General features: G+C 39.0%; 1 long non-coding RNA gene across 1 annotated transcript in view; it reads left to right on the top strand.

The window, feature by feature from the left end:
• LOC310899317 overlaps nt 1-27,716 on the top strand; it is a 122,865-nt gene extending 95,149 nt beyond the window's left edge. Inside the window, exons 2-6 of the long non-coding RNA XR_014584189.1 lie at nt 22,331-22,428; nt 22,811-22,937; nt 25,178-25,308; nt 25,632-25,697; nt 26,185-27,716. This is a non-coding gene — a long non-coding RNA (uncharacterized lncRNA). The remainder of the gene's footprint in view (nt 1-22,330; nt 22,429-22,810; nt 22,938-25,177; nt 25,309-25,631; nt 25,698-26,184) is intronic.
• Nucleotides 27,717-27,789: the final 73 nt, after the last annotated feature.

Below are 27,789 nucleotides of genomic sequence, written 5' to 3'. Positions count from 1 at the left end.
TCTTATCAGTAAAGCATATAGAATAATATTGTTATCAGTAACAGAACATTGTTCTAAAATGACTTTGTCAAATGAAAGGCAGGAATAAATAGTATTTAATGGGGCAGCTGCTTTTAATGGAGATATGCAAGCAACACTCACGTAATAAATGTTCCTAAAATTTTGTTGGACTGTGTTTCTAACTTCTTTTAAGCTAACATATCTGAAGAAATTGTAGAGCAGATAAAACTAAGGGCTCAGGATTCCACTTTAAAGTGGTTCCATAGGTTGAAAGGCTACTGATAGCTCATGAAGTAGACTGGAGTCCAAGATGCTGCCTAGAAAAGACAGATCTCTGGATTGGATGGATACAGCAGTAGCAGTTCATGGGCATATACAACACAGAGAAAGGTGCTTTGCTGTCACAGCCTTTTTGCTGGGTGTTCCCTATGTGCTTTTAGTCAAGTCATATGTATTTCCTATTTATTCATAATCTGTTTGGCCTGTAAGCCCTAATTACTCAGTATGTTACGATCAGTTGATGTACAGCAAAATGCAGAACAAAACGACTGTCTGTGACCCTAAGAATTTATCATCTTTGCTTTAGACAAAGAAAAACATATGCATAGAGCGGAGGAGAGTAATAAAAGAATATTTGTCTACAGGACAGCAAGTGGTCTCAGCATGCAAGCAACTTGGCCCTTGTGAAATTATTTTGGGAGAGCCATCTGTAAAAGAGGGATATGAGCCTTGCGATACACACATACTGAAATCCTGTGTAAATACCAAGACTTTAGTGCAGCATGGCTATTCGGGCAATAAATCTTACTGGAACACCTCTTGTAACAGCTCAGATGAGTAGGACTTGGGTTTGCTGAAAGCTGCTGAGGACAAGGTCTGTTGTACTACTGGCGCATGGCTAATTAATGTCAGGTCTGTGCATGTCTACTGTTAATTCAAATTCATCACAAAAGCCCAAAAGTGTATTTATATTCAGATGTATTCATTGTCTTGAAATATTTGCTCTGGATAGCATTGTTGCCTATGGGAGCTTATGATGTACCTCTCTGTGCCCATTCATACCGTGCTCCAGGGAAGGAGGAGAGTTGCATTTCAGGGTTTTTGCCAGACTGGTTTCCATGTTGAAAGAAAATGCTAAACAGTGGGAAACCAAACATGTACACAAAAGTGATGCATATGTTGCTAAAACAAGATAAGATTTTTTTAGGTTATAATTTTATTTCTATTTTTTTAGATAAAGAACCGCAATTCTTTTTTTTTTGTTGCAAAAAGAAGTAAGGGAGTGGGAGCAGGGATGGGGTGTAATTGACAGTGGGAAGCCCTTATTAAAGGCATTAGAAAGTAGATTATTGCAACGTCCAAGGGAAGAACGAATGGAAATGAGTTTTTAGGGTCACAACGGATAAGTGCATTTCAAAGCACAGCACCAATTACATGGAAAGAGTAAACCAGGCAGTCTGAGGGTTATCTGGCGAAGCAGTGAGTTCCTGTTCCAGCCTGAGCAGATTGGTTCTGATAACGTCCCTGGTGATCTGTGAAGCTTCTCTGTCAGTGGAAATGACAAGAGGGGGTGAGTGACCTATAGCATCACCTGCCGTTGCTTTCAGTGACAGATGCTAATGCACAGCATCCTGGTGGATAGGGGGAGGCGCAGCTCACACTTTTGCTTCCCAAAGTGATTCCAGCCAAATGTCTGTCATTATCAATACAGCTGTCATGCTGATCCTTATGGGTAAGAGCTAATGGTGGGTGTTCGTTTACTTTATGGAACTTGTGGGGGTTTTATTGCTATGTGTTTTTTTTAAAGGAACTACTCGACAATTCCCTTTATAGCCAAGCAGCACATTAGTGCACAGAGTAATAGTGCAATCAAATCCTTCTACGAGGCAGAGGAAGGCAATGCTGCTTTCTTCTAGGAATTTAGCAGCATCCAGTAATCACAGTGATATATGCTAGGTTCATGCATTCTCCCAGGGAGAGAAGGCAAGGGAATAATAACAGATGCTAGGCTGGGTATCGGTCTCTTGTGATAATAAAAACAACATTGTAGGTTTCAAGTGGGGAAGGCCTGAATGCAGAAAGTGTTGGAAGATCTGGTTGAAGATTAGTCTTAAACCTCACGTGGGGGAAAGGGAGGTGAACTCTTTTCCATAAATCATCCGGATACTTAATTTGATATCAAACATGAACCTTAACATGTGTCATATAATCTGGTTTAATACACATGGGTCTTATTAAAATGGTGTGAGCCAAGGACTGTGCTGATTTAGACAAGTTTGAGCAAGTCTTTGCAAGGCAGAAAATGTACCTTCAATTAGAGTGCTTTCATTTAGAAGTAGAAGTTTGGACGTTTGTAGCAATTTTAGTAGTTTTCCTTGTGAATGGGCTGATCCAGTGCTTGTCAGTGTCCTTAGAAAGACTTCTATTGCTCGGCAGAGGGAGACTTACCCAGGACGTCGGTGCTTATCAGAGGCAAGGTGATTTGGCAGAGAGAGAAGCTCGACAGGAGCATCCGTGGTCCCGAGTCCAAACTGGGGTATAAACCTGGGTGCTGTGAGCCCCTCTCCGCTTTTTCATTTTATGACTAATACCTCTTGAAGGGCTGACCATTTCAGACCAGACAATGAAGTCTTTGGTTCCAAGGTGGGGGGCAAATAGTCCAGGTTTGGAATAATGATGTTGTACCTCCGTGACTGGTAGCAAAAATCAGCAGGTTGAGCAGACCTGTGCCACTAAGGCTTTGTTGGTCTGCATTGTCAGCCCTGCTTCTCTTGAAAGACAAGTCAGCAGTGAAGTATTGAACCATCAGCCAACATGCAAATCTTCAAAAACAAGCGGAGTAACTAAACCAAGCATACAAAGAGTTCAACTTTGATTCAGCTGAACTCATATTGGTCTCATTGCAGTAATGCTGGTGCCATTACACATAATTTGCGGGGTGTGAGTTAGGTCAAATTCTAGTTCACTGTGATTTTTTATTTATCTTTTTATTAAAAAGTTTGAAAATACATTTGGAAAGCTAGACAAAATTAATATGCAAGAAGACGTGAGAAACTTCTGAGATAGAGTGAAAAAGGGGAGGATTCAATCTATAAAATATTCTGAAGCATAAAATGCATGTAAAATATTTCTAAAGATATATCAGTTTATAAAATTGTGTCTGTAACAGCTTAAAATTGAAGTGAAATCAAGGAATAGAGGAGCAGCAGGAATCCTGCAGGAAGAGAATCGCTGGTTGCGGTTGAATCTAGGAATTTTCAGGCTGCCCTGCTTAAGTCAAAGGACAGAAATAAACTTTTTTATACTCTGACATTTTACAGAATTCCTACAGGAATGCTCATTTAAACAAACAAAAAAAGATGATGATTCTGGCACGCTAGAAACATCTTAATCTGACCTGTGAGAAAAGATTCTTGAAGGAAGCTGGAAATGACAAAGATCTTAATTTGAATGCAAGAAAATTCTGAACTTCTGTGACCGAGGCAGAGGGAACTCAACACTTTTTAAAACCATTTCTGTGCTAAAAATATGGATGATTTATTGCCATTGTTAGACGTAAGGAAACTTTAATCTTCTGGGATACCAGATTGGTATTTCTGATTTAATCAAAACAAACACACAAAAATAAGGTTACGTCTGTACAATACATTTGATCAACGCTATCTTCGTAGTGTTTGAAGCTGCATTTATTTTACTTCTGACATCTTGAAAGTATTTCAATCCTTTGCACTTTTTTTTTTTTTTTTTGCAGCATCTACAAAGCTCTGTTTCCCAAGTACTGATCCTAGTGAATAATTTATCTTGTGACAGGATGCTATCCAAAGCTTAACTGAAGTAAGGGGTACACTTGTGTAGACTTTAGCTCCGACCGAGTCAGACTCAAGGTATTGCAAAACTGAGCCTTCGGCAAGCATTTTGTGGTGGCTTGGAAATGGGAGAAGGATTAAGAGCGATTTGCTGCTATCTTTCCTCAGGAAGAGCAATTTTCTTTACTTGTCAAAAAGTGACTTTAATGGGACTTTCCATAAAACAAGGTATTAACGTCAGGATTGTAACAAAGTCCCATAAATTAATACAAAGGTTGGTGGTATTTCTTTTTACAGAGTTGTAAGCAAGACATTGTTCTATGAAAGGATGTGGAGCTGCTTTAATCGTATCACTTCTTATTGTGGGGTAGTCTCACAAACACCATTCATAGGGCTTGTGAGGGAATGGCTGTGTGGTTCAAGAAGGTCTGAATGGCATAAGTTGTGTCCAGCTAATTCTTCATAGTTTGCTTTTGTTTAACTATTTTCATTGAAATGGAAATAAAAGTGAGCGTACTGTGCTGGTCACTGGAATAGTTGCTTCAGTATTTTCCGTAGAAGGATCTGAAGATGTAAATACCAGAACATGAGTATAACATATTAACACTTTAATTTTAGAATTTTTTTTTTCAGTTAAGGGGGAAAAAAAAAGTTACAAGTTGCCTTAAGTAGGAGAGAATATTAATGTAGTAGGTTGATTTTTGAAGCAACAGTGATGATTTAAAACGACCATAGGATGCATAGTCTCCTTGACTGAAGTAGAAATACAACAGGTGGCTTTCTTCCTCATCTTTATGGCTTTTTCATTCACCATCGTGTGCCTAATTGCTCTCTTTCTCCATGCACACACGTTCTTTCTGCACTCTTCATTCCCTGTCCAAAAATGTACAACCTCATGCTCACTAATTTCCTTTCAAATATTCTGCTCAGCATTGCCATATATAATTCCCCCTCTACATCAGTTTACCTGAGTAGCTTTGCAGATACCTTTTTTTGTAGGGGAGGCCTGCATTTTTGATGTAGAGATGTAAATTTTCAGTGAATGCTTAATTCTTTTTCTTAACTGAAAGCAAAGCAGCCATTGCATACAGCAAGGTCAATAGAAGAGCTCTGATGAAATCACAGAAAATACACAAACTTTGTGAAAATTAAAGTGAAAAGTAGATTGAAAAGTTACAAGAATATTTAAAACTTGCATAGAAAGAGTTTCTTTTTATTAGATTTATATTACACACTTCCAATACCTTAAACTTAGCTTCTGAGAAATGTTTTTGGTTTTGGGGAGGGCTGTTAAGACTGTTTTAGTCATTAGTGTTCCAATTATAGGAAATCTTGTGTAGTGAAGATAATATATGAATATGAAATTGTATATGACACCTAACAGTTGTAATTAAGGTCCAATATATTTTTTTCACTTTCTTCCATTCTGCACAGAAAATAAAAAAAGTTATGCTGAAGGTACTTCGTTTTATAGTGACTGTTAGAAAACAACAAACCTTGCAAAGTTTAGTTCATGATATGAGAAAAAGCAGCAGCAGTAATAGCCTGTAAGATTTTGTTCAGACAGTGGCTTTGGATTCTTTTTTCATGCTGATCATATACCAAGGTAACTGTTCAGAGGAAAAAATCTTAGTTTTTATGAGTGCAGGCATCTGGAGAAACAGATCCGCCAAATAAAGTTCTGGATCTCCCAGTCAGTGACAGAATGTAGCTTATCTGTCTTGTAAATATTCTGTAGATGATGAATTACGCTGAAATAGAAAAAGAATAAATGTTATTGACTGAGAGAGAGAAAAGGTCTTTACAATAAAAGTACAAGTAGATCTGGTTTGAGCTGGTTAGTCTGATTCTTGTTACAGAATATGTTACACGGGAGTTTGATTTGTATAGGAATACTGTATTTTTGATTGTGCAAACAGTCAAATTATAGATATATACCTTATTCCTAGTATTTTGAAAGGAGTAATTATGTCCTTAATATAATGTCCATGCTTAGTTGCACTAAATGCATGTACTTCAGTTTAGTATAATTTTGAGCAGTCAGAAATATTGCTCCAAAATCCTTTATTCCTATATCTCGTGGAAAATATGATCCATAGGAAGAGATTTTAACTAGTTTACATATATGTGTTCTATAAGTTTATTACATCATGACTGTTATTTACTCCCCGAAAATCTTCCTATTATGAGAAACTTGATAAAAATAATAGAGAACAAGCAGTCTGCTCTTTAAAGATGCTCATTTTCCTGGATGTAAGATTTTCTGTATTTAACTTCCCACAATTACCGTTTTGTATTAATTTCAGAACAATATCAAGTCAAATATAAGACCTTCAGACCTGCAAATGTTAAGCAAAATCTCGGCATTTAAAAAAAAATCTTAGGCTACAAAGTGTATTGAATAAAACCCCAAAATGTAAGGGTTATTTCTGTACAGATTTTTATCACTTTCTTTTTAAAAGTCACTATGGATAGACTTGTATTCTCAGGCATTCTTAAATCAACATCTTCCTTAACTGCACATTTGCCATGGATATATTACAACTGCTCGTATCCTTCTGGGTTTCATATGTAAAAACTGCTATTAACACACACAAACACACACACTCATAAAGTGAACAGAGTGCTCAATTTGGAGAGTCACGCTGTAGAAGCCATTCAGAAAATGTAAGTCCTTTTTGGAGAAAAGACATTTGGGTACGAAATTTGCTACAAATATAAAGAAAATCAGCTCTGGAAATGTAAGTTATAGGAAGGGGAAGCAAAGGAATTGCTGCTTGGGGATTATTTCTTAATTTGTATTCACGGTGTTGAAATATTTATAAAATATTTCTTCTAAAATCTAGGTAACTGAAAACTTTTATAGCGGACCAGTAATTTCAATGAATTTTCTTTAACAGTGTTTTTTACTAATGCTGACCTAAGGCATCATAATGGTTGACAAAGTAAAATCTGGCATTTGACATTTTAAATAATTCATGCTAAGTACAAATATAAGCAATTTCGGTAATTTGTTATTTTTAGTTATATGTAACCAATATTTCCCCCCATAATTACACTCTCGAACAATTCTTTTTGTGGTATATGCTTAAATGTTTGAGAGTTAGATGGATTTGGATTTGTTACTTATGGTGTACATGCTTTTCCTGAATTGTCTAAATTACGTTGGATACAAATTTATATCTTGAACGGGGAAGCTGCAGCATACATATATCACAGGTCAGTAAAGTTAATAGTTGTTTTATTGAGTTCAAAATTGTTCAGCATGCAGCGGAATGCACAACGTTGCTGTGAAAATGAGTGGCTAAAGTCTTTATCGCTTAAATCCCACGCATGTTTTTTAAAAGAGAGGTTCTCTCTCTTTTCTCACCCCACCAATAATTTTATTCCTGTTTCCAGTCCCAAACTGAATCTGTATCAATGACTCATCATTAGTGGAATTTTTCTTTTGCTTAAGTTTAGCATGTTGGGGAATATTGTCAGTTTACATGAGCTTAGATTTTGACCTGTGGTTTATGTTCCAGTATTGCTACTTTTGCTTGAGGCATAAAGTTGAGGACTAGAAAGGCCACAACTGGGGAAAAAACATTCCTATGCAAATTTGGATAGATAACTTGTCCATTTTTCTGCTTCTCCTTTAACTTACAAAAAAAAAAAAAGGAATTAATAGTACTTACCCATCTCAAACTTTTTTTGAGTAGCACTGCATTAGAAAAGTAATTTAAAAAAAAACAACACAATATTTAATCCATTTGGCTTCTGGAAGTAGATTCAGATAAAAGCTCTGTAGACATGACTTTGTTATAAAGCCTTCCTTTACGTACATTATGTTAAAGCACAAATGAGGCTTAGCATAATCATCCATTGGCATATATAGACAGCACACATCACAGCACAGAGCACTAAAAACACCTTTTTATTTAAACTTGTAAGTGCAGTAACAAATATTTTTTCCTGCAGTTGCTTCTGCGTTGGAGGTGCTTGCAAATTTGGAACAAAAAGCTTCTTTAGGACTTGATCCAAACAGATAACAGATTATAATGTTGCTTAAAAAAAACCAAAACCGTTTATAACAGAGTTGCCAAGTTTGAGAAAGAGCCCAGTTAAACCTATTTAAGTCTTCTCTCATATATCATTAGAGATTTCCCATTCAAAATCTCCCCATTAATGTTATTTATGGACCATTCAAAGTAATATTATTTTATGTTTGGGGGAAATAAAACTTTGGGGATTAAATATTTTACTTGTCAGTGTTCATTCCAGTAAATGTATTTTTCCCTAGCTAAATCCTAGAGTTCTTAAGATAATAGCTTGCACTTGTAAATACTTGTATCTGTGACCCTGATCTCTCTTTTCTCATCAAAAATGAAATAATTATATTTCTCAAACAGGTCAGCCAGGCAACCTTTGCTACACTGTCCCACCAGTTCTATTTTGGTTTTGCTGTAAACTGAAGCTGACTTTTTACAGTAAAACGAAGAACACAGCTATGAAGAATTCACTCCTTCCAGCAAGATGCTGGCTATGAATTCATGAAAGCGAAGGTTAATTTGGTTTCATGCCTCTCTCTCTTGATCAAGTCCTGTTGAAGCATACATTGACCCATAGGTGGACTGGTAGTACTGAACACAGTTTCTTCTGGTCTTAGATTTTGGAGGGAGAGTGGCTGGCCCAATTCCAGGAACCAACACCCACCTCCACAGTTTTGTAGGGAAAGCCATTCTCTCCATTTCTAGCCCTTTCAGTTACTTTGTGAGGTTTGCTGAGTGAGTGGCGGTTTTGGTTGTGATTGTTTGTGATGTATGATGATTTTGTATCTCTGTCAGACTTTACGAACAGAAAAGTGTGTGCCTGCAGTACGTGGGACATGAACAGCCAACTTTGTGTCTCTGACGTACATCAAACTTACTGCATGTGCATGGCGCAGCCTTTGCAGTGTAAATCGGTCCTAGAAGGTGGCTCTGGTGAGCCCACCAAATCCAGCCTGGGACTGAATCTGTGCACACTGTATGGGGTTGATTTTGGTGCATCAACTTTAGCACACCTGGTGTAGGTTACCTGTACCTGAGCTGCAGTGTTGGTCCATACGTAAGCAGTGGTGATTTCTTTAGGACTGAATTTGACAGCCAAGAGCCAGGACTTCAGACAAGTTTGCCAGACACCTGCAAACCCTGAGCAAACATCTGATGTCTTCTGGGTGGTGAGAGGCTATATGCTGGAAAGCCAGGACATAAGGTAGCTCTGTCCCACACGCCTATCCACTAAGAAGCAGGCAGGGAACATCCATGTGTTTCCTACATGCTTGCTGCCTGTCTCACTGCTAGCTGAGACTGTGCAGAGTACCAGACTGCAGAGAGCAATGCGTATGACAGCTTTTGGAACAAATGCACTTTTCAGCATGGTTAAGGGCAGAATCATTTCTGGTGGCATGAACATGGAAATGTCTTTCTTCTGCAACCCTTTGCTGCTATGTTGACACACTTGTCCACAGCTGGAGTTGCAGAATTGTTGTTTCCTTTTTGTCAATGTAATTTATTTAAAACAAAACCCTAATTTCTCCTTGAATGATGTGGAAGGTTCTTTAGACTTGTACCAAAACCAGAGAACAGAGCAGACTTTGAAAACAAGAGCCGGTTAAAATCATGGCTCAGGAGAAGGAATATTGTTGTTCTGCATTAGTGCTTTGTGTTCCCAAAAAGCTGTTTGTAGTGGAGGTCACATTTGAGCTGGTGGCACTTCTCAGGTACCTGGTCTGCCAAGCTGCAGATCATGAAGGACCGTGGTGCAGTGCTGTCTGGTTGGTGCTGTCAGGATCTGGCTGAAACACACTGATGGAAGTTAGTGGGGTGGTAAGACAAGATCAGAAATGTGTTATCCCAAATGGGAGAGAACATCTGATTGGCACCTATATGCTGGAAAGATCTTATGCAGGAAGAATGAATTGTTTCATGTTGTATTAAACTTTCCATGAAAGAGAAGTAGGAAGTAGTTTCAATGAAGGAGTCTTTAGGAAAAAAACAATGATTAGAAAGTCTAACTTAAACAGTTTTCCTTTGATTTTTTTTTTTTTTCTGAAATGAAATCAATAGTGCTTTCTCCAAATAAATTTCTTCAAGGTTCCTTGGTCCTAGAAGGGGAACGCCAATGGACCTTCAATTTCAGGCCCATTTTCCTGTCCGTTTTGTAGTACTACATATTTATCAAATAACAAGTAGTGAGCAGGTCAGAAAAACATTTCCAAGCAACATGTGCAAGCAGAGGAAGAAGGCAGTTTCTGGCTCATACCTGTGATTAATCATACAATGCAAAGGACCTGTGCTCAAAACCCACCAAATCGTGGGTTGCTTCATTGACATGAAGTAGATCTGTGAGAGTGCACTGCGCAGGGACAGACCAGTATAAATTCTGGACTGATGTAATATGCAGGTTACTGGGAGAAAAAACTGTTCTTGAGCTGGATAGGAATCTTTCATCTGTTATGTTACTATATATAAGACCTTTTTCTCTTTGCGTACTGTGAATGTATTTCACATCATGACATAATGCATTGCGTTGCTGTGGGAACACAATAATGTTATTTCGGTTGTCCTAGGAAACACAGAAACAACACCTGATAGTGGCTGTCGTACCAGTTTGGATGGATAGATGATTGTTTTCTCTTCTGTCCAACAAAAATCTTCCATCCTCTACCATACCTGAAATAGCTTCTTGTGATGATGATTATCTTTAAGTATCCATTCACACAAAGTGGGACAGGCACATCATACTTGAAAATACTCCATCTCTGTGGTAAGGGTTTGTCAGTGAGTGGCACTGGTCCAGCAAGTCACTTCTGCCCTTGGTTAACATCAAACCTGTGAGAAGTCCCATGGAAATCGATGGGACTGCTCACGTGCTTAGTTAACTGCATGCATAAGTGCTTTCCTGGCCCCATGCCGAAGGAGAAGTAAACGGCCAGCCTTTGGTTCAGAATGAGTGCTGGAGAAGTTGAGAGAGGTGGTGGCTATCAATTTCGTTTTGAAAATGGGAAAGGATGTGCTGGCTGTTTGTGTTTCTATGTTTCCAGCAACTCAGTAGTGAAGAAAGTTTTATTGTTTGGGGGGAGAAAAGTTGGAGGGTAAAGCTGAGGGGCAGCTGAAGGAGAACTGAATGCCTTACACCAAGGGAACGTGTGTGTCATGGGGTTGTTGCAATTGTTTTCTGGGTTATTTTAGCAAATGTTCAGCTTTTGTCTGTTCTGTGGCTCTTCTGTGAAAAGGAAAGCAAAAGGTTAACATCATTATTATGTTATTTGATTAGTAATGAAGGCTTGTGTGTAAATTCTAGCTTTTTGACCATGTGCACAGTTGTGGACGGAGCTTTGATTTTTCCCTGTCTCTCCATAACTTCTATTTTCACAGAGACCTATGGCTGAATAATTATTTTATAAATAAACTTGGATTAAATTTATAATGCTGCATGCATATATCAAATGTGCAAATAAAACTTTTCAGTAAAATCAGGTTCATGCTCTATTACACATAGAGAAAATTTTATTTTCTTAGAGCATAATGTGTGTCTTATATACTCTTGCTCATATGTCCGTACATATTTACTCATGTTCATTCTCTTATGACTGTATTTGAATGCCTGTGGCAAAAGCAAAAGCCAAGCTTTTCAGCATGTAAGAGTATGTTTAGCCTGTATTTATACATGGACCAAAGTTCTTGGAAGAAAAAGTTGAGGGGTTCAAGCATGAGCCCAGTATAATGATAAATTCTGACTCCCTGTGGATTGCTTAGTGCTGAAAGAAAAAGTACCTTGGAATCCTGCTGGCCTTTTCCCAAAGGCCCTGACCCCAGGTACTCCCAGTTACTGGCTCCAGATAGTACTGTCAGTAAGAATAACTGTTCTTTATTCTGCGTAAAGCCTTGCAATTTACCCAAAAAACAATGTATGCCTGTGAGATAGAGGCAGGCAGGGAGGAAGAGGGAACTGGACTTGTACTTCATGAAACAGTTGTTTTTTTTCTTTCTGGAAGTCACTCCTTCCTTTATTATTATTACTATTTAGCATTCCTTTCCCCACAACCGCTGTTGGTTTTTGCTTACTCTAGGCTAAGCAGTGTGTGAAACAGAAGATGGACTATGCAGTAGCCAAAGCATAATACTTGGAAAAGATGTTAAGTGTCTCTGAGAGTATTTTTCACTAGAAACAATATTCAGTGGAGGCTTCATTCAGGTAAAGAGGCTGTTAGGGAAGAAAGGAGAAAACAGAGAAAGCAGTAAATAAAACCTAGTATTCTTACATGCTCTGTTTGCTGGAGGAAGGGCATAGCTGTCTAATTCTTCAGAGATGGCTTGGGTGTGGTGGACACTTCTGGCTCTGTTCTCGGTGGACGCGGCGTTGGGTGTCAATAGCACGCAGAGCAGCACATCTGCATTTTCTGGCTGGGGATAGTTTATTTCATTGCTACATCCGTTGGGGGACGAGTAGAGAGAGAGTGAATCTGCTCCTTAGGGGAGGAAATCCAATGAAACACTTGTGCCAGAGTTGTTCTGTGCTCAGTGCATAAACTACGTAACGCTCAAAGCTTACAGTTGAGCGCTGACTTCAGTTCTCTTCCATATTAAATTAATTTATGTAGGTTTCTTCAATAATGTGTTTTAATTTTATGGTGTGAGTGTGAGAAAGTAATCTTCAGAGGAAAAGCGAAGGCATTCAGCAAAACCTGAGGACCCGCATGGTGCTCTCCTGCCTCTGTGGCTGTCTGGAGGATGCGGCGGAGGGGCTGTTGAGCCTTGGTGCCAGTGCTTCCTGCAGAGCCGGGGGACCTGCCAGGAGATGACTCAGACCACCTGAATTAAGGGCTGAGCTTGCTCCCAGGACTGTCAGGAGCCCAGCTTCCTAATGTGTAAGCGCTTGCTGTAGAAGCTTGTAGGAAGTGTGGATTCCTCTGATATTTCTGAGCCAAAGGTTTGAGTCTGAAACTGGTGGATCCATACACGCATAGTAAATCAGCAGAGCTCAGTATCAGGTTTAATTGGGGATAATGTTTGCTAGCGTGGACGGATCAGTTTACCACTAAGGCTAAATTTATTGTTGGGCTTGTAAATGCATTAGACACAAGTGGAAATCCTGGTGGCACTGAAGCTATGGGCAATATTTCTGTTGACCTAATGCCATGGTGTATAAATTACTGGGCTTTAGTCTATGCTACAGTTGCACAGAGATTAATTTAATCTCCTGTCAACTTCAAGGGGCTGGAGGTCTCACATCTCTAGGGAGTACTTACTCACTCTTCCTTGCTGGCCTTCCTCGGTAATTTTTCTGATTTGTTTTCTCTCTTTAGTAGATTAACAACTATATTGTGCCATCACATGAGATTCCCAGCACTTTCATTTTCTCAAAGACCAAGGAGCTGTCTTTGTGTCATTCAAATCTCCTTGAAGCAACTTTCTTCTGTGCAAAACTTTCCCAGTAAAAATGTTTTCATCTGTGGTGTGATGCTCCTCTTTCTTTGGTTTTCTTGCATGCTTGTCTGGTGAATGAGATGTGACAGTAGTTTTTCAATTTCAGTGTTTCAAGGCATAAATCTTTATCTTGCATCTTGGTGTAATGCTAGATATAGTTATGTTTCTCTGCTCCTATTATATTTTTTTTCTTTGATTTTATACAAAAGCAACTCACAGTGTCAAGTCATAATGAAAATGAACATGTTGTCCATAAGGAAATATTATTCTAAAATAAAATCTACGCCCATTACAATCAAAGGAAATCTTTAGCATGGTATATTGGCATGAAACAAGATCCAAAGATTTTTATGATTTATAACTTTTATAATAGAGACAGATATAGTCAAAAATACCATTTGATGTCATAAGGTCTGATCCTATGTATGACAGCTCTCTTTCTTCGATGTATTCCTTTTGGGGCACTTGATTGGGAAAAAAACATCGGCTAATCTAGACAAGCTCAAGAACAAAGACCCAGAATGTATGAGATGAAAGAAGAAATTTAGTCCCTAATAATGAGGTACGATGAAAATACGTAAGAACTCAGTGATGATGAAAGGATGCAGTGCCTCAGTACTTCTTGAAATAACATAGTTCTCTTAGCAGAACAATGTGTGTTCCTTTCAGTGGTCAATACTGCTGCCATAATAATTTCAACAAAACACTGTTAAATGTAGTGCATGAAATTTCTGCCCATTTATTTCAAAGTCATTTAGTACAAACGCTCTGGGTGAAGTCCTGACCCCATTAAAGTCAGTGGCAAAACTCCCACTTACTTCAATAGAGCTAGGATTTCACTCTCTATAGCATTTTGCTTTTGTTTTTCTTTTCAAGTAGATGACAAAACTTAAACATTGAAAACAATGTAAGCATAAAACCAAAAAAAGATCTGTTTTTAACGGGTAACCAAAGTGCAATACACAGTTCTGAACTGCTGCTTAGGAGGTTTAGTTCAGAAAAATTTAGTACTCATATTTTGTTCAATGAAATAACTGAACATCTACATCATACTTAAGTGCACACTGGTATTTTCTTTGGCTTCGTGAAAAGGTGTGCTTCCTTTGTGGACATGTATTCATCCTTGAAACAGTGAAAATGAAGAGTGCCTCTTGGGTAACTGATATGAACTGAACTGAATTTGATCTTAGTCCCTTGCAAGGTTTCTCTCATCTCTGTTTCTTTCTGCACTGCCAAGTAGTGTATCCAGTAGGAATTGACCTGTAGAACAGAATGGTGCTGAGGATCTGATGGCCCCATTTTAGAGGTAAGCTCTAATTTGCTTCTATTAGCATTTGGGGCACATGTGCTGCTTCAGTTCCATCCAAAAGGAGTCCAGCTTATACACTTCTCCGAGGTTGTTCTTGGATGTGAACTGAAGCATGGTAAGTGCATCAAAAGCTTGCTCCTGATCCAGACTACATGATGTATGTGCGTGTGAAGGCTGCAGACACACCCCTTTTTGCCTTAGAGAAGTTTTATTTTCCTAGTGGTTTTCTTTACGTCTGTCTTGTCTTTCTTTCCTAATGAAATTACTCTCATCTTATTCTAATAATTTTATCTTCGTGCTGTGATATCTTCTCTTTCCTGCACAATTCCTTCACTGGTCTTTCCTTGACCACTTGGGTTACTGCCACATCCTTTATCATAGAGCAAGGAAGGAAGCATTTCTTTGTACCATATGGCAGAAGATACATGATCTGCTACATCATTGTCAATAACGGAAACAAATAGTTCTAGTCTGTAAATTTGTCTTCTCTGTTACTGTTATTAGAAAAGCATCTGTCTCCATTTTCACATGTTCACTGGTTTTTGGAATGATGATGACCATTAATGTGCACCAGAACTTGGCTATTACACTGACAAAATGCAAGGAATTGACATGCCTCTAAGGTGGGTGGGTGAGCTAGGTAAACAGATATGAATACAAGACAGCCTAAAGCTTTGTTGGATATTTATTAAAATTTTTGCAGTTTGAATAGTCTATAGTTTACTAAACTATAGTATAGTTTATATAGTCTGAAGGTGAGCACAATTCAGAGCAAAAAGCAGATCTGCAATAAAATGTAATGGTGTTAAGCAAAGGGACAAGTTAAAATTAAGGAAAACATTACAATTTACATATATAAAAGCAAAGTGATGTGATAATGATCAGACAATATGACAGACCCTGTAGGAAAGAGCTGCTGCTGAAAACAAATATAAGCAAATCAGTAGACCCCAGTATCTCAAGCCTGAGACTGACAGGAGAGCTGCAGGTTGTCTTCGAGCTTTCTCTGGCTGTCTGTCTTCTACAGGCTCATGTTGTCTTCTGTCCTTCCCACAAACTGGGAGTTAGTAAACTGAGTATTTCCTCACCCATGGGAGAAGAAACCTGAGATTATCTAAAATGAAGAAGAGCCTGAATGAATTAGCAGCGATGAGCTGAAGGCATGGTACTTGCAGATGAGTTTAACACTTGGGCTACTTAGCAGCATAGACGTGTATTTATAGCAATGCAGCTAAAGGCACGATCACCTGGGGATTTAATGAGTTTTTACTCACAGAAGTTTGCACTGACAATGATTTGGCCTCGATCAAGTATTTGTTTTACGGGTAATACAAACTGTAATGGGTAACTCATTAGAGTGACAAGGAGCAGGCTTCTTATTTGGAGAGAAAATTCAGAATATGGTGAAGTGTGCAAAGGCACAGGTCCTACCATCCTCCCGTCTCAGGGTATATCCTTCATGCATTGTGGTACATCTCTGTACTATACCTAATAGCCAGGAAGCAGCTATTAGCTTATCACTATAACTAAAATTAATATGGGATGAGAATAAGCAATACACCGGGGGACTCATTATTTGTCTTCCAGATGCAGGGGGTGAAGAAAATATGGGAGTAACTGTTTGCCTTACAATAGCCGTATTCTGATGGCCACAATCCAGGCCCTGACTAATGACTTTGAAATGCTGAGGACAGAAGTTAAACAGGCATCTAGATCCTGGACCCCGCTGGGGAACTCCTGATTAGCGCATGGAGGGCGAAAAGCAAGGGAAGCACTGAAACTTGAAACCAGGCCAAGAGAATAAAACCCACAGGGCTCGTGGCTCTTGCAGGTAATAACAAAGGGACTGTGTCCATAGGAGGGTAAAAGAGACCATCCAGAGCAGGGTAAACCACGAAACCAGAAGACTTGAACAGGCAGATTGAGGGGTCTGGTGGGAGAGGGTTCTTGCACGTTTTGGCCATGACTTAGGGAAGGCACGGTCACCAAGTGATGGATCTGCACCGAGACTTGCCGGTCCAGGCACCTCGGTCTTTGCTGCATCAGAACGTGTGGAAGAACAGTGGTCGGTGCTAGGGGAAGCCCTGGAAAGCCATAAGTACCTGTTCAGAAGTCCAGTGGGTAAGAACATTACAAAACCTGACAAACACTGCGGGGAGTTTGTTTAATAGCTTTACTGAAGGAAGTTTTCCAGGTTTCCAGAATGCTGTACTCTTCTCATGCTGTCTGATTTTTCATTGTGCATCTTTCTTTCCTTGACTTACAAACAACTGAACATAAAACCAGAGATTTCTCCAACTCTCTGGCAGACTCTGATGCTTTTGGGGGCAAAAACTCGGTAGCATTCTGGTAATCTTTGATTTTTCCCCACATATCTTTAAAAAAGGTGTTTTTAAAGTTTCTGTTGTAGAAGTATATGTGGATAAGCATATCCTTGACACAGCTGAAATCATCTGAGGTATTGCTGTAATTATTTTGCAAAGGTTATCTAGATCTTGGTGTCATTCAGTTTAAATGCGCTGTTGAGCAACAAAATGTGTGAATATGGGAAAAATGGATGTCTGGGTTATGTTCTATTTTCTAGGTTTGTAAGTAACTATTGTAGATGTACTATCTCAATAGTAAGGAGAAATTCAAAGCTTAAAAAAATAAAAAAAAAAAAGTAGGAAACATTAGAAATGGAAGCATCTTATTAGGCCATGAGTGAAGATTTACTGCCTGTGCCAGGTGTATAGACATCTATCCCATTTAAGTCAAATGGCTAACAGTATAAAGTTTCTACGTGGTGAGACCAGGGTACTTTCTATAGGAGCTGAGCTTGAGAAAATATCTCATTTCTGCCAGAAGCCTGTGGAGAGGAAGTTTCTGTGCCTTTCTTCTTGCAGAGGTTTCACTGTTTGTGTTATTTATGAGAAACCCACCAATGCCAGGCCTGATTTTGCTGGACAGTATACAAATGGTTCATACAGTAAGAGACAATCTCCCTGCCTTGAGGAGATTTTATGTAAATACACAAAATGAAAAGGAAAGGGAGAGGGGTAGAACATAGCTATCAATGTTGTGATGATAAACGATATGCTAATACTCCATTTTTGGCAGGGAATTGTTATTTAGGGATTAGACAAGGAAAAGGGGAGAGTTGTGGAAAACAGAAAAGGGGAGGAGAGGAAGATAAGAAGGGCAGCTGTGGAGTAAAGCAGAGGTGAAGGGACTGTGAGGTGAGAGTGATACAAGCTTGGATTAGAGTAGACCGTCTCTGCAGGACACAGGTTTCCTTTGACATTGTGTTGTCCAAGTGCCTGGTTTTCACGCTGCAAGGCAGGGAATTGGGCTTTCCTTCTCTAAGCCCTCGAGAAGCTGTTCTCACAGCTTGAGTGACAAAGCCTGAGCCTTTTGAGCGTAAAGGATCTGTTTAAAAATACTGTTTATTTTCCTAGAATTGTAAATTCAATTAGATCATTATAGTCATTTTAATATGATCTCATTCAGATATGTGAAGATTAGTTCAACTTACTGCATGTATAGGGAAAACTAGAGTAGAAATCTAGCCCTTGACATTTGGTATATAAATTTTAATTCATTTAGAAGTTTAAGATTTTTTAAGTGCTAAATACAGATATTTATTTGTTGGATATGTATTTTTAGATTATGGCAGATTATCTCAGGCATTGCCTGAGAACTGCTAAGTAACAGAATTCTCTCTCTATATATATATATATCATTTTATTTTATTTTTGTATATTATGTTAAAGTGACTGTCTTTCCCTACTTAAAAGCTCAGTCTCCCATTACTGTCCATGCAGAGCTGGGTCCAGCTTTGTTCCAGAGCTCCAGGCTCAGTCAGTAAATACCAGCAAACGAAAGCCGGTAGGTAGGCGGATGCAGTGTGATTTTCTAGGAAACACCCGAAAGGCCCTTCCACCCTGGCTACAACCTTCCTGGTTCACAAGTCTGGGCCCCCTTCTCTTTCAACCACAAAATAACCAAACACTGGGAAGAAAACTGTCCCGAGGCAAAGCAGCTTTCCAAAAACTAAAATATAGCAATTCCAAAGAAAAATATGCAGAAAAGCTTACCCTGAGGAGAAATCTTGCCCCTTTAGAGGAAAGAGTGAAGTGATTGTTTTGGTGAGACTTCTCAGTTTCTAATGGTTTTTGCTAGTACAGAAAAGGCTGATAACATTAAGAAGTGAGGGAGGAAGGAGTGAAGTTTTTATTCTACTTAGAAGGGGGGAAAAATGACAGTCATATACAAGAGATGTCAGTGTCTTCAGTGTCAACGTACTCAGTGTCCAACTTGAGTTTTTAAAGACTGGCATCACTTTATGGTCAAAAGCTGTATAGCATTCACTGAATTTAAGGGTAGCAAGTACTGGCTTCCTTTAGACCTCGTTATATTCCATATAATTTAATGAGTTCCTGTTTTACAAAGCTTATTTTGGCTTACATTCTTTCCCTGAGCTGGTAGATGAATGTCTCTTAGTGACCATACAAACCAGCCTGGCATGCACGGCACCAAGTAGGTGTTGTGGCATCAGCTAACAGGCCCCAGGCTGCCCAGCGTCCCTGAACTCGTGCAGGGTGACACCCGTATGGGTTCGGCACCCTCAGGGTCATCCCTTTGTCTGAGCAGGGAGACACCTGCAGATGCACAACCTCATGTAAATGTGGCAGGCCTGAGCTCTTCTGCCCCCAGGAGGTGTCAACGGGCCTGCAGGCCCATCACATCTACCTGAGGGCTGTGTGTGATGGCTGTGAACAAGATCACGTTGCCTTGCTGAGCATGGACACGCTCTGTTCCCAGATTTTTGGGGGGTTTTGATAGGAGTGTGGGAGCACACAGCCCCTTCCTTTCCTGAGGAGACCCCTCCTCGTGGGCTGTGCCACCTCACTCAGCGGCGCCTGCGGCCTAACTCTGGTATGCAGAGCAGCTCCTTGGAGAGGCACCTGTCAGAAGGAAAGAAAGAATGCGTCTCTCTAACTTATATCCACCGTGGGCCTCGTTAGAACAAAACGAGGATTGCCAGTTGGACCAAAGCTGAGCGGAGCTGGGAACTCTCCTTCTCCGGGAAGGGGTCCAAGACCACCAACCACCGTGCGTGTAGAGCGTTTTACCATCACATCATCAGGACAAGCTGGATTCCCCTGGTGGCGGCTGGACTTGCACCAGGGTGCTTCAGGTGTAAGGTCACAGGGTTTAAAATTGGCTTGACAAAGCACCCTGTTCTTACCCTGTCCTAATTAATGGTCCTGTCTAGACCCTTCTCACAATCAGCTCCGCCGCTGTAGCTGGCCAAAGCCTGCACCTGTCCTCGCTCCCCCTAGCAGCCTGTTTTTAATTCACAGCCCCGGAGTCGCCCTTCCATTGTCCAGGGTTAGGTTGCTGCATTTTCCAGGCAATAGATTAGAAAATGAGATTGAAAAATGAGTTTAGCATATGACTGTCATGCATCATTTATTTAAGGAAAAAACAACTAACTGGAAGGTCCATCTCCTGCTTGTTTGCCTTGCCTATCTGAGAAATGGAATTTAAATTACCACGTTGCTTTAGGAGCAGTTTGTAATCCCAGTATACCAAAGTCCTTGGTTTTTCATGGGATGGGAACAGCAGATAATCAGAGTTTCTGCAGTTAGCAGAAATGATGTCGAGTGTAATGGCAAGATATGCTTTAAAGCATTATTGTTGGAGGTGGAAGCATACAGCTGCAGAACCAGCCATCCTGCCTTTCTGGGAGGACACACCGAAGGACTTGCTTGCATCAGCTTGCTAGGATCTGCAGGGTGTGTATCTTCTGATACCTGCAGTTTGGTTCTTGTTCCCACTGAAAACGTAGAATAACTTCCCAGAGCCTGTAACAGGCTCATATTTACAAAGAGTATGAGATTTTTCACTCTTGTTTTAGCTCAGTGTATTTCTATCCTCTTTTTAATTTGTAAACTAATATTTTTTTTTTTCTACTGCTGGCAACAGGCATGCTTTCTGGCTTAAGCTCCCTTAACATGGGTGTTTCATGGACCACAAGCTGAAACCTACTGTCATGTGAGGCAGGGCAGTGCTGTGTTTTCGTTTTGTTTTAGGAATAAGGAACATAATGATCCTGCTCGGTCCTTGGCTCTAGATCTCCAAATATTTTTCTTAGTATTTGACCCTCTCTTCTTTCCTGCTGTCCTCCATATGCTGCTTAAACCTCCCTCCCTTTTGTGTACCAGGTGTACAATTCGTCTACTTTACCCATACCTTTACCCCTCTGAAAGCTATAGGTCTGATGTAAAATAAGCATTGAAGCTCTACCTTTACTCAGTGGAGAAAGAGAGGCAAGCAGCAGACAGACATCTACAGGAGCAGCCTCTAGCATGGGGAAGGCTTGTCTGTATGGCTAATTTTGCTGAGACATTAACTTTCAGATGGTTAAAATTAACTGAAAGGAATCTTGTGCCAGGTCTCCTCTTTGACTAAATCCCTTATTTAGTATCTACATTTTTGAAACATAAGAAATAACAACTATAAAAAAGTAATGAAACTTCAAATTCCCAGGGATAGCCAAAACTACTGTTTCTAGAGATAAAATATTTTCTGACCCTCATACTAAACAGAAGAAGGAAAATTATACTCCATTTCTCATTGTTGATGTTACCCTCAGAACTATAACATTATTTCTGAGATGGAAGCTTAGACAGGGAGAACCAAAGTTTACAGTTCCTGCTATGACCTGAAGAAATTTTCTAAGTATCAAGGTTGCAGTATTATTTTTTGCAAAACAGATGCAGCATAGGTAATGAACACTTTATTAGTATAAAATATATGTTTATCTAGAGCTGAGGAAACATAAAAGTCCACAATCAAAACTTTCTTCTACCTTCAAATGGAAGTAATGAAAGAAAATAATTAATCTGCACAGGTTTTCCTACCAGCTCTAGCTCTGATGTGCTTTAAAGTGCAGCGCGTATCTAAGTGTCTCCACAGGCACAGGTTTAAATGTCACCAATGCTGATACAAGTATTTAACTGCTGATGGTTTTAGCAGTTACCATGCTTATCCCAAATGCCAAAGTCTCACTGATTTTCCTAGATGTAAAAGCCTCCGGTATCCTCTGTACAGATGTCAAAACCTCCTGCTACCTCTCTTTAGCTATTCCTTCATGCTAATATGTCCTTTCAGCAAAAAGGACTGCATTACAAAGACCGTTAAGAAGATTGAGAAGCGAGTAGCTTTCAGTGCAGAAGTACCTTGATGAGGAGAAACTAGGAGGTACTAGATGTTCCCTTAATCTGGCAGAAAAAGTCCAAATAAAAACAACTGGAGACAAGCCAGATGTGTTTAAGTAAGGAGCAAGCCACCCCCTCTCTTGGTGACTTCCAACTGAGAGGACTTTGAAGGAAATACTATTTGAGCTCATGCACAAATTGTGCTTTAGGAATATGTTCATGTCTGTACTTAGAAGGGCTAAGCGGGTGAAATATGTTAGCTTACTATGCATGGGAATAATGTGATAACCTAACATTTCCTTCCAACACTCTGAATTTTAAATTCTTGTATGATGGTTACCTTTTCTGTCTTGTTATATTATAGCACTTCATCATCATCTTCACAGTAGTTTTCTTCCCAAAATAGCCAGTTAACCCTTAACACCCAAGCCCAGATCTCCTTATTTCTTGTGAATCTCTTTTCCTGCAAATGTTTTCTATCCCTGCAACGTTCTTACTGCTGATCTCTGAAGTCTTTTCAGTTCTTCAGTGGCTGTTTTCTGGTTTTATATTTTTCAGGAAAGGTGACCTGCGCCACATGGTGACACGAGGACATTGGATAATATTACACAAGTGCTGCACCTCAGCTGCTCCCACTGACATCTATTGGATCATTGGTAAGTCAGGCTCTATATACTGTAAGTGTTTATGTTTCAGAGAGGTGTTGTAGGAAAAATAGTCAGGCTATACTGAAAGAAACAAGAATTTTAATGTTTAGTTCAAAATGACCTGTTCCAAGTTCACCTCACATTTTCTTTGCTGTTCGTCTACTCAATTTGTTAGTGCTCAGTATAAAATAGAAACAACAGATCTGCTTTTTCTTCTATATTTCATGCAATTATGCTGATTTAAATTCTGCAATTAAGCAGTTGGAGGTGGAACATTCCTGAAAGATTCTGCAAATTCTAGCAGGATTTTTTAAAGGCAGAAGTGCAAATCAGTATCCAAAAATAAATTTAGACTCTTGGATTAAAAATTACCTTCCTGTGTTGTTTCTAGGACACGTAAAATTTCTCTGACACTTGTGTTTGCCAGCAGAGGAGCCCATTAAATACATGACTGGTATAAATGAACCTCTTTGCTTGGGTGGGGAAGACAATGACAGGGAAGATGACCCTTATTAAAGGTAAGACACAATTTAAGTAATTCTGTCTTTTGTTAAAATGTTTTTATGCAAAGCAAGGTTTCTTCATGTGAGCATCTTCCTATATGCTTATTTTGAAAAAGTGTTTCACCAGTGGTGATAACGACCATCAAAACATAAATTATATTGCTAAGAACTTAGAGATTTATGGTCTTGTGATGGAAATGGCCTTTTTATATAACTACTTATTTTCAAGAAGTAATTATCACGGCACACCCAGAGTGAACCCGTGTTGCTGTAAATGCTGAAAGGTATACAGCAGTGGAATGCATACCTTGATGGTGATTTAATAGCCTTGGTGTCACTTCGGCATTCAGTTGAGTTGTACTAAACTGTTTATGTAGTTTTAGTTTGAGTCATTAGAATAGACTCTGTACAATACAAGGCCAATACTAAACAGTTGCAATCTGTCATGGTTCACTTTTAGTCTTCAGCATTATCTTTAGGTGGAAATTTTCTTATTTTGATTTCTTCTGCTTTTTGAAGATGTACTTATTCTGTGCATTGCACGATATGGTATTTGCAGTTGTAGAACCATGCATTTCTACAAGAGGTTTTAATAAGGGATTTTTTTCAAAATGTTTGGAAGTTGATACTTGAATACACATGAAGATTTCTGGATACTGCTCTGAAGTATTTAAACCTTCTGAGTATAGCTTTTGAGCTGTAAAATTCATGAAAACAGGCTCTGCAATGGGAATTACTTTTGTAAGATTCTAGTTGTCAAACCACTGATAATATGAGAACTGTATTTTGGTGTTTCCCCATCAGACTATGCCAGAACTAAAAATCCACAGGTGCAGAGAGATGAAAAATAATCTGACAAATTCACAGTTTATGATATACTTTGAGATCTCACTGGACACTGTAGTAATAGAGGGAAGGCCTCTCAACCAGTAGTTATTTACAGTCATCCTGATGAATTTCTAATGGGGACCATTTTTGACTTGTAGACTGCGCCTCCTATAGACATTGACCTCCACACAGGTTAGAAGGAAGCTCCAGGATATAAACAACAGTAGCTTTCAAGTAATTCAAAACTTGAATAGGTTAATTCAATAGTTTTGGAAATTTAATGCAATATTGCCAGTTAACAGCGTGCCGCTTTAGGAAAAGACGATGTTGCCCCTTCTGAACTTATCCCTATAGAAGAGTTAAATATCTTTTGAAACAGAAGAGTCAATGCTTTTTTGAGAGCATACACATAGATATTTTCTTTTATCATCATCTATTGTTCTAAAGAACCATTGCTTACAATATCCATAACTGCTCAGATAAAGAAAGAAGACACTACCCAAATCAGTTGGGAGTGGATTTTTCTAAAGTTTTCCAAAGCTTTGGGCAGTCATTGGATTCATTAATATGGGATATTCCAAAATTCCTTGCAAATTTCTTCCAGAGCCTTATTATTCATTATTTTCTCTGTGTGTATATATATATATATATATATTTATTTTTTACAACTCCATTAAAAATTACTGTCACTAAGGGAAAAAAAAATCTGCGATTTAAGCTTACAATGTTACTGAATTATGGAATGTTTGATTTGTAGTTGATTTTTTAAAAAAGTTTGCAAACCTATTGAGTGAATGTTGATGAATAGCATACATAAAGAATAGCTTGTAAGAAATAGAAATCAGGTATGCACATGTCATAGCAGTCGCATAGGTATGCATTTCTGATTTGTTGACCACTGTTCAGCCAAATTTGATAACACCAGTGGAGAATTATATTATGAGGTTTGCCAAGGACTCTAAGACTAAGATTTGTGCCAGGGAGTCTTTTCGTGTTAATTGTGTGTTCCTTCCTACTGCTTTTCTAAATAGAATTTTCCTGGGGAGAAAAAAAAAAAAATTAAAAAAAAGCATGCTTCTTCAAATGTTAATTTCCTCTAAAAGATTATTTCCTCTGCTTCAGGAAGTTGGCATGCAGCAAACCACTTCTAAATCAAGCTGCAAGCCGGTACTGTAAAAAAACAAAGAGTTTATTGGTACCAGACATTTGTAAATAAGTAATTGACACTCATGCTATAACAATAAGCAATTCCAAAAAAAACAGGGAGCTGCCAGAATAAACAAGTTTGCACTGAGCTCTATCCAATGCTGTATATCCATCAGGGTCAGTCCCATCAGTGGTGGTCAAAATAATAGCTCTGGAACCAGCTGGAGTTCTGCAACGCAGCAGCCCTCTCCTGTTTTTGTCTGTTTCTTCCCTCTCTGCAGTTTTCTAGTAGGATTCCTAGGCATGGGCCGGCTCCTAGCTATAGCAACGCTGTCTGAACAGTGGTTCAGAGGGTTGGTGACAAATTCGAAACCTCTGGAATCACTGGGATTTGGATACGCAGAGAACCAAGGTGAGACGTGTGCTGCTGTCTGGGGCACAGTGGCTCAAGGCTTGGGATTTTGAGGGAACAGAATCACTCACCGGGGCCTCTGGGACAGTGCCTAGGGGAGAAGGCTCAGGAGCAGTGCAGGACGTGTTTGTCCTTCCTCCATTCTTGGAGATTGCATGGGGATATGGTGAAAACATGGCTTTTACAATAGCATTTAATTAATTTTAGAGGCAGAGTCCCCTTCTGCCTACACTTCAGGCTTTTGGTTGGCTCTCTCCAGTCCACCCTCCCCACCACCATTTTCTGTGCTTTCTCCTTACCTCCTGCACTTGTGCCTTCAACAGGTCTCTGAAAAGCTGGCAGAACCATGAGAGGGGCCACAGCAGACCTTTGCAATTTTTCAGCAAATGGTAATAATTATGCTAAAGTTAAAAGTTAAATGTCATGTAAGAATGCGTGTAGGGTCTGCGTTGAACCACAGGCACTCTTTGGTAGCCATGGATGTGTTAAAAATGTATTAGATAATGGAGCACCTGAGCATAAAGGTTCTGTTCAACAGAGAGTGAAATGTTATAACCTAAATAGGTGATACTGTCTACATAGCTCTTTTAGAAAGGAAATTTTTGAAAGTTAGAGGATGGATCTCAAGGCTCCTAAAAGCCTTGGCTTGGTGTACCTGCTATATGATGAGTTTCTGTTGGCCTTGACCTTCAAGATACTTTTTAAAAGTATTGTTCCTAGAAGGAAAGACAATTGGAAGGGATGAAAAAAAAATTTATTTGATAAAATTTAACTTTCTGATTGAGGGTGAGGATGCAGATCTCTGAAGTGAAAACAGAAAGGGCTGGCAGGTTGTTGACAAGGAAAAGTTCAGGAATGTCTCTTCTTACCCTCCAGGTCTCGGTCCAAGAAGGGTCATGTGTCATGTGTCTTGTTCTTGTCTTTTCTGCTTTTTGTGCCAATTTAAAAAAAAAAAAAAAAAGGCAGAAAACAAAGAAGATATATAGAAGATATATGGAATTCCAGTGAATTGTATTTTGGTGTAAGATCGGTATATGCTGTTGAAAGTAAGTGCATAAATCTATTTTAATTACTTGCATTTAAAAAAAAAAGTTTAAAATCATAAATACTATAGGTTTCAAACAACACAAGACAAAGCAAATAGTACAGTAATAGATACACGCCCACGTATATACTGTAAATCAAATATATGCTGCTAGACAGTAGAAAGCCATTATTTTTTGAAAGTTAGTTTTTCCAAAGAGATGTTGTATTGCTGAGGCTATTCTAGGCTAATAGGAAGAGTATTTTAATTGTTCAGCAATAATCGCTTCAGTATTTGTGTCATGACAGCAGATTTCTGAAATGTTACTGAGCCAAAGTCACTCTTAATTCCTTTGATGAGTGAACCAGTGAGTGAGAGCAATTATCCCCAAATTTAGCTGTTCTTTTATTCTTAAACTGATGTATAGTTCCCCAAAATATTAACTGAATAGCTTCTAAACACTTCAAACTTCAGCCTTGCGAAACTGCTTGCATGCTATTCAGTTCAGCTATGTTGCTCAGTATTTGTGGTGTGCGAAGAACTGTCTGTGCCTATTGTTTTTGTTCCCAGATTAAATCTCTGAAGGCTTTGGCAGTTTCAAACTCTGTTGAAGTCATTGGGATCTGAAGATGCTCACAACTTCATAACCCTTTTAACAAACAACACCATAATAATAATAATAATTTTCAAAGGACTACCCACCAAATACTGTAAGTAACAGTAGCAAAACCTTTTCATTTTGTACAAACACCAGTGCTTCTGGGAGACCATTCCATTCTCCAAATGTACATATGTTTGAGCAAAGGGTTCCCAGAAACAAGTAACAAGAATATTGAGACCATTGCTCAATAACCACGGTTTTTATTTTGCAATAGTTATTGAGATCTGCAGGGGTTTTCCTGGGCTCAAAACTTGGCTGTTTTTAGTAGCAATATTTTCAGCTGTGTCATATGAATTGTTTCGTTTTATTAGAGCTGAATGCTGTTATCTGCCATTTTGGAATTGCTAGCTATATATCTTGGAGCAATGTATTTGTATGCTGTACAAATAGCAAAAACCTATAGCAAAATGCTGTGTAATTTGAATGTTAGCTGTACCCTCTGTGAGTCTCTCGGGTTTGTATCACTATCTAGGGAATGTATCTGAGCACCTTTGTTATTTAGCCTGATTGATTGTACATCATGCATCCAGATGCATTACTTTCAAAACTTATTCTTGAATGTTTAGGTGGAAATTCTGTCTCAAGAGATATATTTTTTTTTCATATAGATAGTTGCCACTTAAGCCAGTTTTGTGGAAATGACACATGGAGATTTTAAGATGACCTTCATGTGTTTTACCAAAACCTAGCCTACATAGTGTTTTGAGACACGAGTATGATCAGATGCTTTTTCTTGTACAGCTAAAGTATATATGCTTTTTTCCAACAGGTTTGCATAGCCTTCCAGAAAGAACTA

Source organism: Anser anser (genome assembly GCF_964211835.1).
Source record: "Anser anser genome assembly, chromosome: 4".
NCBI lineage: Eukaryota > Metazoa > Chordata > Aves > Anseriformes > Anatidae > Anser > Anser anser.
Note: the sequence above shows the minus strand (reverse complement) of the source record. Positions and strands in the feature narration are given on the sequence as shown.